This window comes from Hevea brasiliensis, chromosome 14 (assembly GCF_030052815.1).
Source record: "Hevea brasiliensis isolate MT/VB/25A 57/8 chromosome 14, ASM3005281v1, whole genome shotgun sequence".
NCBI lineage: Eukaryota > Viridiplantae > Streptophyta > Magnoliopsida > Malpighiales > Euphorbiaceae > Hevea > Hevea brasiliensis.
In genome coordinates this window covers 45,945,765-45,959,641 of record NC_079506.1, presented here as the reverse complement: position 1 = coordinate 45,959,641, position 13,877 = coordinate 45,945,765, and positions in this window count along the sequence as shown.

Below are 13,877 nucleotides of genomic sequence, written 5' to 3'. Positions count from 1 at the left end.
AATATTGCTAAAAATTAAATTGAAATTAAGTAGACAAGAAAAGGAAAGAAAATGAAAGAAATTTGAATTATGACATCATTATGATGTCATTAAACATCCTCTCACCCAACCAAATTTTGACACATCATTATAAACTACTTAAAAATGAATAAAAGGAGATAAAAATTAAAGAACTAAACAGCTATCTTTAACCTTTGGTGTAACACCCCTATTTGTATAGCCTGGTATATTTCACTATTCTGGTGAACGGTGTCGATCTGGATAATTAAGGAGATTAGAACCATACTTAAGACAACTAAAGAAGCCATAAACATAAATAATTAGTAATTTCCAATTAGTTAAGTATAAACAAGAAAAACAGAACATAAGAAGTTGAACGAGCCGAGAGTCACAACGATGGGTGACCTTCTCAGGAAGGACTGCGAAGTCGTTTTAAACTCAAATTTTGAACCGTAAAATGTGACGCTGTGGTCCTTAGGACCATTACAAACACAGTGGAAAGAGAAAATCATGAAAAAGAATTGTTAAGCCAGTCAAATAATTAGGTCAGGGAGCCAGAAGAAATATTGAATTAATTGCAAACTGGGATGAACCGGCGAGGGGCAATTTGGTCAATTGACCCCGAGAGCTGACTCCTGACCTAACTGTCAAATAAAATAAGAGAAAGGAAAATTTCAGAATCAAGAATTAAATTAAAGAACTAATGGAAAAATAAAAAAAAAAGGAAAAGAAAAGAAAAAGTTAATTACATCACCTTATGACATTAAAATGATGTCAAAAATTTATTTTTTAATTCCCACAATTTTTTGCCCATTCAAATACATAAAGTAAGACTTAAATTACATAAAAACAAAAAAAAATAGAACCCTTCTCCTACCTCAAGATTTCGGCAGCCAAGGTTCTCCATAAGCCCACCATTGATTCCTCCATGAAAGCTTGAATACAAGCTTTTAAACACCCATTTGACCCTACCATACCCCAAATTCTCCCATAAAAACTTGATTTAATCACTTGAGAAGAAGATTGGTCATCAAAGAAAGAAGAAAATAAGAAATAAAATTGGAGAAAAGGGGAATTAGAAGTTGCTACACAAAGGTTAGTAATTTTAGTTGCAAATGAGTTTATTACTTGTGTTTATAACTTAGTTAACTTAGAAAAATGCTTAAAATGAAATAAAAATTTGCAGAGGGACTAAGCTAAAATTTTGCCAGCATGAAGGGGAGGGTGATTTGCATGATTTGAATGGTTTGAATGGGTATAGGAACTTTAATTAGTTGAATGGTTAGGATTAAAGGCTTTGAAAGTAGCTAAATGCATGAGTTTTTGAATTAGGGTTTTGAACATTAGGGTTTAGAGACCAAAGATGTGAGGAAGTGGTAAATGATGTCTTTGACCTAATGTGAAGTGAAAAATAGTCATTTATGACCTAATGAAGAGTGTTAGAGGTGTTTGAATCAAAGCCAAATTCGGATGAAGTATGGTCATGCTGGTGGCAGCATGACCAAATTTCCTTTGAGGGACCAAAAATGAAATTTTAGAAGTCCAATTGGTATGAGACCAATTGGGAATGAAAATAGACACTAAATGACACAATATTTATTTAGGAAGCATCCCAAAAAGTGACCAAAACCTAATGAATAAATTGACCAAAAATTAGAAAATTGTAGGCTGCTCTGTACAAACTGACCAAATGAATAGTGTTAGTTCATTTGGTCATAAATTGAGCTAGGCAGGTCAAAATGACCTGAAATTTTACCAGTGGTTACATGAGATATAGACCTAAAACTTCCATGAAGAACACAAACCCAAATTCTGCTATTAACCAAGTCATTTGGCCACCCCAATTTGGTGACCCAAATCTACCAGCACTAAAAATTGCCCAGAATTCTGGGTTGAATTCAATCCGGCAGCCATGGTTCAAATGGCCATTACTTGAGCTACAAAACTCCAATTGGGGTGATTCAAAAATAAGAATAAACTTAAGACATTAGGGAACATTTTCTGTGAAGAAAGTTTTATTAAATTCCAACAGTAAAGTGACCAATGGAATAGTGCAACTTTGAACTCCAAAACTGAAAATTGGCAATTTTGCCTAAAAGACCTAAGTTTTGAGAAAACAACCAAAACCAACAAATTTAGTGATCAAAATGTGGTATGTGGGTGAAGTTAGAATTCCCATACCTATTAAGCCTTAGAAAGTCAACAATTTGACTTGAATAGTGTAGTGAATAGTATTGTGGTTGAGAAAATTTTTGGAAGTGCTTTTTTTTTTTCAGGTATTTGAAGAACTGTTTTCTCAAAATACAGACAAAACTTTGGCAAAATTTTTATAAAATTTGTGGAGAAATAAAATGGACAAAAAAAAAATATTAACTAGTTTTAATGTTAATTAAATGTTCTAATTACCTATTAGAAAATGCTCACCACTTAACAAAAGTAAGAAAATTGTTTTAAAATCCCTTGTAGGGTACTTAATGAGTTATCGGTAGGTGAAGTGCGGTAGTTCATTAGGTATTCTATGGGATCATGTTATGCCTTACAGAGGGGTAAGGTGTGACATGTTTTAGTGGTATGAGAGCAAAATTTTTGAAGTATGTTTTAACTTGAGAATTTGTGTCTTTCTTGTTAAGTACAATTGCTCAATGTCCATATTTGTCACATATAATGCATTACATCATGAATATGAACTAACGGGGGGAAATCTCCTTGTGTTACTTATTCAAGAGATACCCTAACTTCAGATTGAAATGGAAGAAGGGGATCGCTTAGTTGAGCAATATGTTGAAGCTGAGGCACAAGGGAAAGCCCCAGCTCTATAAAACGTCAGTGGATCAGCAGCACCAGCCCCACAAATGCCATAGTTTCCTGCACAATTCGCACAGCAGATGGCTGTGATGTTTCAACAAATGGCTGGGGGTATGCCTGCTCAAGCTCCACCCTAGACACCTGTGGCACAACCACTACCTCTAGCCAGACAGTATGATAAGTTATTAAAGTATGGGGCTACAGAATTTAAGGGTACAGTGGACCCTTTAGAGGTAGAGCAATGGCTTGAAAGAATGGATAGAGTATTTAAGAAGCTGCACTAACAAGATGAACTGAAGTTTGAATACTCTGTGTCTCTACTGTAAGGGGATGCATATGATTGGTGGAAGACCATCCCCCACAATTTGGCTGAACCACCAGTGCTGACCTGGGATGACTTCATCAGAGAATTCAGACAGAAATACATCCCAGATGCATATGTGGATCAGAAATTGCAAGAATTTTTGAGTTTGAAACAAGGGAATAGATCAGTGGCAGAGTATGAGAGGGAGTTCTCCCACTGAAGTCATTATGTTGGGAGTCTCCTTTCCACCAGCAAGGCAAGGTGCAAGAGATTTGAGATTGGTTTAAAGCCCAGTTTGAGAATGCAAGTTGTGGGATTCAGACACAGCAACTTTTCAGAAGTTATGTCTTAAGCACTTGAGCTGGAGAGAATAGAATCAGAAGCAACCCCTGTGAAACAAAAATCAGAGAAAGCTGAGAAATCAGAAAAAGACAAGGGGAAAAAGTCAGTAGAACAGAGTTCTGGTGGTAGCTCTAGAAAGAAAAAGAAGTTTAGTGGACCCAGCAGGGGTCGAGTTAGAAGATTTGGTAGGGGCAGATTTTCCGGACAGAGACCCCCTAGGTCTGGTCAGCAGTCGAGCAGGGGTTCACATTCGGCCCGCCCCTGCAAGACTTATGGCAAGATTCATGGGGGGAAATGTTATTGGGCTACTGGGGCCTGCTTTAACTGTGGAGGCAAAGGCCATATAGCTAAGGACTGCACTAGTTCTCCGTCTCTAAGATATGGTCTAGCTCCTACTACTGCCGAGGGATCTATTCAGAGTCCTGCTCCCAGTGTAACACCCCTAAGTTCGGTAGTGCGTTCTGCTGCTCCAGTGACCAGTGTTGTCCGGACAGCTAGGATGCCTAGAACCACACTTCAATGAGAGTGAGGAGACATAAAATAATGAAATACAAGAAAAGAAAATACAAGAAAAACAAAGGAAAAATAATAGCAAAGAAATGTGATCAAGTTAAGCGAGCCGGGAAACCTAGCGATGGTGATCAGACTGGAAGTCACTGCGTGGACCGTTGACTAGCCCTCGGATCATGGGAACCCCGAAAACATTTTTAGGACTTAAATAGACCCTTGTTGAAGAATAAATATCATTAGAAAGATCAAATAAAAATTAAATAATTAGTATAAAGAAAAGTTAGAAATCGAAAAACAGACAAAACCCTAGACACTAAAAATCGAACGAATCGAACAGGCATTATGGTCATTTGACGTCCCAAGTGTCTTTTGACCTAAATGTCCATTAAAAATAAATAATATTACACTTAGAAAATAAAATAAAAATTAATTTGGTGGTACCTAAAGTAAATAGCTAAAATCAAGGGTTTAATGTGGGATTAAATGAAAGTTTAGCTTAAAATATGATTAAAATTGTGAGTGGACCACTAATGCATAAAATAAAAATATAATAGGGCAGCTGTAACTCCACTAAATCAGCTGAACTTCATCTTCCTCAAAGTGATCTCAACATTGCCGTGAATGAAGGTGAGAGGAAAACCATGGCCATTTCTCATGCAAGCTCTCTTAACTCTCCATTTTCAACTCCAATCTCTTAAGTTCCTTCATGAAACTTTGTCTACTCATCACAAGGAAGAGTTTGATACTAAATTTGAGAAGTTTAAGCAAGGTTTAACAAACTCCAAGCATAAGGTAAGTTCATAATTTTGAAGATAGCTTTGTTAAGTTTTGTGTGCATGTTATGGGTGTTGGTTTTGTGAAGGAAATTTTGAAGTTAAATAGTTATTGAGATAGCCATTTTTGGACAGCCATGGGGTCACACATTTGATGATTTATTATGCATATAATTGATGAGAAATAATGTTGATCATGGTAAATTAATAACCTAGTGAATTATTTCATGTTTATATGGTGATTTATGCACTTGGATGGGAATTGGTAACTTGGACAGCACTTTGATGTTGAAGGACAAATTTGGGCAGCCTTGGGGACACTTGAATAAATGTGTATATTCATGGGAGTGTTGGCAGAATTGTGGCATTAAAGAATGAAGGATATGTGTATGAAATTATTGTGTAAAGTGTATGTGAGAATTAGTGGTGTTTAGGTGTGTATGTAATGGTATTGAGATATTGTAAATGTGAATTATATTTGGTGTGTTGAGGGTAATGTTAATCTGCCCAAAATAATGTTAATGTAAAGTAGATTATACTGTGGTTAATGTACCAAAACAGATTGGTAGGGAAGTGAACCAAATTGCAAGGTATATGTGTGTTTGAAGTGGGGTGTGAAATGCATATTGAGGGCAGTGTACATTTTAGCCCATAACCTGAAATGTGTAACCTCAATTGGTATGAGACCAATTTGAGGTGAAACTAGGCACAAAATGTGCCAACTTTCATTGAGAAACCATACCAAAATTATGCTTGCAAGTTGATGTGAAAAATGACCAATTCGGATTAGGTACACTTGAGACCTAAAAACTGACCATTTGGGCAGCAGTGAGTATTTAGGCCATAACTCACTCAAAACAGGTCCAATTGACCTGAAATTTTAACCATGAACAGTTAAGACCCATACCTACAAGTCTTATGAAGACACCAAAACCCAGAAATGACCAGAAGAAAGTCAAAAAGCTTGCACAAGTTCGGGTCCAAAAACTGGCCGAACCAAAGTTGACCAAATTGACCAAAAATGACCTAATTGATGCCATTTGACCAGCAATAGTATAATGACCATAACTTGGTCTACTTAACTCGGATTGACCTGAAATTTTGCCCCGCGTGCAATAAGACCTAGATCTACAAGTTTGTAGTTTCGACTGAGACTCGAAAACCGAGGGAACTAGATCGTCCGGTTAGGTCAAACCAGTGTCCCGGAATCCAGCAATTTGCATTAAAATGCACTAAACAAGGAAATGACTTTGGTAAAACATACCGAACCTAAAACCCTATCGAATATGACATATTAATGACACTAAGACCTAATTTACCTAAAACGCAACGAGGGTCGGTATATTAGGTGATTAAGTGAATAATTGAGTTCAGTGCATTATTTACCAAACACCATCGATAGAGACAATTTAAATTAGTAATCAAACACTTCAAATTGTGTTTCGCTACCAAAGACTCAGAAAAGGGAAGGAAACACCGAGTCCGCATCGTGGGGACAACATCGAGGTTTGTGCACAACGGCTATTGCTTTTGAATTTTTCAATTGAAATAAATATTGAATATTTGTATATTATTGTTTTAAATTGTGTTTGTGCACAAAAACTATTTCTCTTGAATTTTTCAATTGAAATAAATATTGACTATTTGTATATTATTGTTTTAAATTGTGGAAATGTGTTTGATGGACACTTATTGATTGAAAAACATTGTGAATGGTTTGAAACTGTGAAAAATTGTTTGAATGATATTGATGGATACTTATTGATTGAAAAGCACTGTAAATGGTTTTTGTGGAAATTGAAGTGAATTACGAATTGTGTTGCCATTTTGCGAATGAAATTATAACTTTGGAAATTTATTGGATTCTTACGGATCATTTGAATAAAATGTTTGGAATTGTTTTGACTCACAATTGGCATGACATCGATAATATGTTCCTCCCCATTAATGGGGTGAGTGTGATTATTCCTCCTCTTTGACTTATCACCGGGTGAGTATGATTATGTTCCTCCCTCTTTGACTTGTCAGTCAGAGGTGAGTGTGGATGAGTACTCATTAGATAGCTAGCTTCCTCCCTCATTGATTTCGATTATTGGGGTGAGTATGTCTTGTCGTGGTGTACAACACGGCATATATGGAAAAATTTGTGTCATGACCTAAATTGTGTTATTGATTGGCAACATTGTATTATTCAATTATTTGATCGAATTGTGTTATTGATTTGCAAAACGATATTATTCAATTATTTGATCGAATTGTGTTATTGATTTGCAAAACGATATTATTCAATTATTTGATCGAATTGTGTTATTGATTTGCAAAACGATATTATTCAGCTATTTGATCAATTGTGTTATTGATTTGCAAAAAGGTATTATTCAGTTATTTGATCAAATTGTGCATGAATTGGCAATACGGTATTCTTAAACTATTTGACTAAATTGTGTTATTATGAATTTTGATAATTTGTGAATTGGAGTTTAAATTCCTTATGACATTCATTGTCTTGAATTTAACTATGGTTTTAAGTATCCACTAATGATATGATTTATGAATTGTGATTTAAAATTGTATTTGGTTAATGTTGTGCACCATCGAGACATTGTCTCAAATGATAGCTTTTATCGCCGCAGTAGAGAGATAGACAGGCAGCAGACTAGGTCGCTAGTACCGCCAATGAGAGATTTTGGGTATAGTGAGTATACCACATGTGGCATTTTGTAATCAGAATGTATATTCACCGTATGTATATTTTGTTCTTGGTTTTGAGCAGTTGTAAATTTAAGTTGTACAGTAAAGTTGTAAAATAATTATGAGTTATTTGGCTTGTAAAAATTGTGTTATATTTTTGTATCTTAGTCTTTGAAAATCACTGTGGATTTGACTTGAGAAATGTGTTGTGTTGATAAAAATGTTGGAGTTGAGATTTGAAAATATATTGAAGTGCTTTTTACAGGTCTTCTGAATAACTGTTTTGTCCAAAATAAAAATTGCACCTTGCCAAAATTTTTACAGATACTCCAAATAAATCAAATGAGTTAGTTGTTTCACTTCACCACCAAAGTCTTTCACACTGTAAATAGTGCTCACCACCGTAAAAGAAGTAAGAAAAGTTTTAAAATCCCTTGTAGTGTATTTAATGGATTATCAAGAGACGGAGTTGGTAATTCATTAGGTATACTACGGATCATGTTATGCCTTACAGAGGGGTAGGGTGTGACATGTTTTAGTGGTATCGAGCAATGGTTTTAAAGTGAATTTCGAATCGTGAATTTGAAATCTTTTGTCAGAATTACAATCGCTCAAATGTTTGATACATACAAGACATTACATTATAAATATGCACTAACGGGAGGAAATCTCCTTGTATTATTGTACAGAGGTCGTGGAAATAAATTTTGATGCATTAGTGACTAGTCCTTTAGGATAAGGATTGTGATAACAAGTGAAATTAGTTTTGGAAGAGTTTATCTGAAAAGTATTTGCCGACACACCATAAAATTATAAGCTAATTGGCGAGCCTACTTAATGTAAGGCAAGAGGACGTAAATGTAAGATGCAAGAATGGAATTGCTCTAGATGAGGGCAAGGAGGTTATCATAGAAATTGCTAATGGATATTGTAATCGTAATAAGATTCGAATATCGTTGAATTCAAAAAGAATAAAAGATAACAAAGTTTGATCTATTGGGATGTATCGTAGTAACTATGCAATGTTCTTGATGTTTATACCGTAGTCGCAGACACAAGATCGACTTGAGATTATTGTGTAGAGCTACGCACTACCCGATAGTATACCTAGCTAAGAATAGTTACCAACGGCATCTGCTTTGGTATAGTTATGCCGTGACGTAATTTAATTGTTAGAAATAAGTTTGAAAATCCTACTTAGGATCTAAAACTCAAAAGTTAAAATATCGAAAGGTTATAGTTCAAGACAAAAAGGAAGTAAGTTATAGAACATTGACAGATAAAAAGAGTTATGGAAGTAGAGACTTGAACAGCTTGATTCATATGTAACAAAGAAATATTCCGAATGTGAGGAAGACTATGGACTAGAATGGTCGAGGACCAATGATCGATGAATGATTCTAACATGACCTCAAGGGTCATTCAAGAAGGAACGTGAACCAAATATTAGACAACACAATAGTAAGAGGAGATTAGTATTATACAAACAAATAAAACGTGGTATTAGATTGTTAAAAGTCTTATACAAATTTGAGGAAAAGAAGATTATACGAACATATAGACAGGAGAAAATAAACGTATGACTCTTGTAAGATGATTACTGGGTAAAATTTCGTGGACGAAATTTATTTAAGGGGGGGAGAATTGTAACACCCCTAAGTTCTCTAGAGTGCTCGTTGCCCAAAGTGACCGGTGTTGTCCTGGACAGCTAGGATGCCTAGAACCACACTTCAATGAGAGTGAGGAGACATAAAATAATGAAATACAAGAAAAGAAAATACAAGAAAACAAAGGAAAATAATAGCAAAGAAATGTGATCAAGTTAAGCGAGCCGAAACCTAGCGATGGTGATCAGACCGGAAGTCACTACGTGGACCGTTGACTAGCTCGGATCATGGGAACCCCGAAAACATTTTTAGGACTTAAATAGACCCTTGTTGAAGAATAAATATCATTAGAAAGATCAAAGAAAAATTAAATAATTAGTACAAAGAAAAGTTAGAAATCGAAAACAGACAAAACCCTGAATACACTAAAAATCGAACGAATCTAACAGGCATTATGGTCATTTGACGTCCCAAGTGTCTTTTGACCTAAATGTCCATTAAAAATAAATAATATTACACTTAGAAAATAAAATAAAAATTAATTTGGTGGTACCTAAAGTAAATAGCTAAAATCAAGGGTTTAATGTGGGATTAAATGAAAGTTTAGCTTAAAATATGATTAAAATTGTGAGTGGACCACTAATGCATAAAATAAAAATATAATAGGGCAGCTGTAACTCCACTAAATCAGCTGAACTTCATCTTCCTCAAAGTGATCTCAACATTGCCGTGAATGAAGGTGAGAGGAAAAACCATGGCCATTTCTCATGCAAGCTCTCTTAACTCTCCATTTTCAACTCCAATCTCTTAAGTTCCTTCATGAAACTTTGTCTACTCATCACAAGGAAGAGTTTGATACTAAATTTGAGAAGTTTAAGCAAGGTTTAACAAACTCCAAGCATAAGGTAAGTTCATAATTTTGAAGATAGCTTTGTTAAGTTTTGTGTGCATGTTATGGGTGTTGGTTTTGTGAAGGAAATTTTGAAGTTAAATAGTTATTGAGATAGCCATTTTTGGACAGCCATGGGGTCACACATTTGATGATTTATTATGCATATAATTGATGAGAAATAATGTTGATCATGGTAAATTAATAACCTAGTGAATTATTTCATGTTTATATGGTGATTTATGCACTTTGATGTTGAAGGACAAATTTGGGCAGCCTTGGGGACACTTGAATAAATGTGTATATTCATGGGAGTGTTGGCAGAATTGTGGCATTAAAGAATGAAGGATATGTGTATGAAATTATTGTGTAAAGTGTATGTGAGAATTAGTGGTGTTTAGGTGTGTATGTAATGGTATTGAGATATTGTAAATGTGAATTATATTTGGTGTGTTGAGGGTAATGTTAATCTGCCCAAAATAATGTTAATGTAAAGTAGATTATACTGTGGTTAATGTACCAAAACAGATTGGTAGGGAAGTGAACCAAATTGCAAGGTATATGTGTGTTTGAAGTGGGGTGTGAAATGCATATTGAGGGCAGTGTACATTTTAGCCCATAACCTGAAATGTGTAACCTCAATTGGTATGAGACCAATTTGAGGTGAAACTAGGCACAAAATGTGCCAACTTTCATTGAGAAACCATACCAAAATTATGCTTGCAAGTTGATGTGAAAAATGACCAATTCGGATTAGGTACACTTGAGACCTAAAAACTGACCATTTGGGCAGCAGTAGGTATTTAGGCCATAACTCACTCAAAACAGGTCCAATTGACCTGAAATTTTAACCATGAATAGTTAAGACCCATACCTACAAGTCTTATGAAGACACCAAAACCCAGAAATGACCAGAAGCAAGTCAAAAAGCTTGCACAAGTTCGGGTCCAAAAACTGGCCGAACCAAAGTTGACCAAATTGACCAAACCAATGACCTAATTGATGCCATTTGACCAGCAATAGTATAATGACCATAACTTGGTCTACTTAACTCGGATTGACCTGAAATTTTGCCCCGCGTGCAATAAGACCTAGATCTACAAGTTTGTAGTTTCGACTGAGACTCGAAAACCGAGGGAACTAGATCGTCCGGTTAGGTCAAACCAGTGTCCCGGAATCCAGCAATTTGCATTAAAATGCACTAAACAAGGAAATGACTTTGGTAAAACATACCGAACCTAAAACCCTATCGAATATGACATATTAATGACACTAAGACCTAATTTACCTAAAACGCAACGAGGGTCGGTATATTAGGTGATTAAGTGAATAATTGAGTTCAGTGCATTATTTACCAAACACCATCGATAGAGACAGTTTAAATTAGTACTGAAACACTTCAAATTGTGTTTCTCGACCAAAGACTCAGAAAAGGGAAGGAAACACCGAGTCCGCATCGTGGGGACAACATCGAGGTTTGTGCACAACGGCTATTGCTTTTGAATTTTTCAATTGAAATAAATATTGAATATTTGTATATTATTGTTTTAAATTGTGTTTGTGCACAACAACTATTTCTCTTGAATTTTTCAATTGAAATAAATATTGACTATTTGTATATTATTGTTTTAAATTGTGGAAATGTGTTTGATGGACACTTATTGATTGAAAAACATTGTGAATGGTTTGAAATCAGAAAAATTGTTTGAATGATATTGATGGATACTTATTGATTGAAAAGCACTGTAAATGGTTTTTGTGGAAATTGAAGTGAATTACGAATTGTGTTGCCATTTTGTGAATGAAATTATAACTTTGGAAATTTATTGGATTCTTACGGATCATTTGAATAAAATGTTTGGAATTGTTTTGACTCACAATTGGCATGACATCGATAATATGTTCCTCCTCCATTAATGGGGTGAGTGTGATTATTCCTCCTCTTTGACTTATCATGGGGTGAGTATGATTATGTTCCTCCTCTTTGACTTGTCAATGAGGTGAGTGTGGATGAGTACTCATTAGATAGCTAGCTTCCTCCTCATTGATTTCGATTATTGGGGTGAGTATGTCTTGTCGTGGTGCACAACACGGCATATATGGAAAAAATTTGTGTCATGACCTAAATTGTGTTATTGATTGGCAACATTGTATTATTCAATTATTTGATCGAATTGTGTTATTGATTTGCAAAACGATATTATTCAATTATTTGATCGAATTGTGTTATTGATTTGCAAAACGATATTATTCAATTATTTGATCGAATTGTGTTATTGATTTGCAAAACGATATTATTCAGTTATTTGATCAATTGTGTTATTGATTTGCAAAAAGGTATTATTCAGTTATTTGATCAAATTGTGCATGAATTGGCAATACGGTATTCTTAAACTATTTGACTAAATTGTGTTATTATGAATTTTGATAATTTGTGAATTGGAGTTTAAATTCCTTATGACATTCATTGTCTTGAATTTAACTATGGTTTTAAGTATCCACTAATGATATGATTTATGAATTGTGATTTAAAATTGTATTTGGTTAATGTTGTGCACCACTGAGACATTGTCTCAGCGATAGCTTTTTATTGCTGTCGCAGGTAGAGAGATAGACAGGGCAGCAGACTAGGCTGCTAGTACCGCCAGCGAGAGATTTTGGGTATAGTGAGTATACCACATGTGGCATTTTGTACTGTAATGTATATTCACTGTATGTATATTTTGTTCTTGGTTTTGAGCAGTTGTAAATTTAAGTTGTACAGTAAAGTTGTAAAATAATTATGAGTTATTTGGCTTGTAAAAATTGTGTTATATTTTTGTATCTTAGTCTTTGAAAATCACTGTGGATTTGACTTGAGAAATGTGTTGTGTTGATAAAAATGTTGGAGTTGAGATTTGAAAATATATTGAAGTGCTTTTTACAGTGTCTTCAATAACTGCTTTGTCCAAAATACAAATGGCACCTTGCCAAAATTTTTACAGATACTCCAAATAAATCAAATGAGTTAGTTGTTTCACTTCACCACCAAAGTCTTTCACACTGTAAATAGTGCTCACCATCGTAAAAGAAGTAAGAAAAGTTTTTAAAATCCCTTGTAGTGTATTTAATGGATTATCGAGACTGAGTTGGTAATTCATTAGGTATACTACGGATCATGTTATGCCTTACAGAGGGGTAGGGTGTGACATGTTTTAGTGGTATCGAGCAATGGTTTTAAAGTGAATTTCGAATCGTGAATTTGAAATCTTTTGTCAGAATTATAATCGCTCAAATGTTTGATACATACAAGACATTACATTATAAATATGCACTAACGGGAGGAAATCTCCTTGTATTATTGTACAGAGGTCGTGGAAATAAATTTTGATGCATTAGTGACTAGTCCTTTAGGATAAGGATTGTGATAACAAGTGAAATTAGTTTTGGAAGAGTTTATCACGAAAAGTATTTGTCGACACACCATAAAATTATAAGCTAATTGGCGAGCCTACTTAATGTAAGGCAAGAGGACGTAAATGTAAGATGCAAGAATGGAATTGCTCTAGATGAGGGCAAGGAGGTTATCATAGAAATTGCTAATGGATATTGTAATCGTAATAAGATTCAATATCGTTGAATTCAAAAAGAATAAAAGATAACAAAGTTTGATCTATTGGGATGTATCGAGTAACTATGCAATGTTCTTGATGTTTATACCGTAAGTCGCAGACATTAAGATCGACTTGAGATTATTGTGTAGAGCTACGCATCACCCGATAGTATACCTAGCTAAGAATAGTTACCAACGGCATCTGCTTTGGTATAGTTATGCCGTGACGTAATTTAATTGTTAGAAATAAGTTTGAAAATCCTACTTAGGATCTAAAACTCAAAAGTTAAAATATCGAAAGGTTATAGTTCAAGATAAAAGGAAGTAAGTTATAGAACATTGACAGATAAAAAGAGTTATGGAA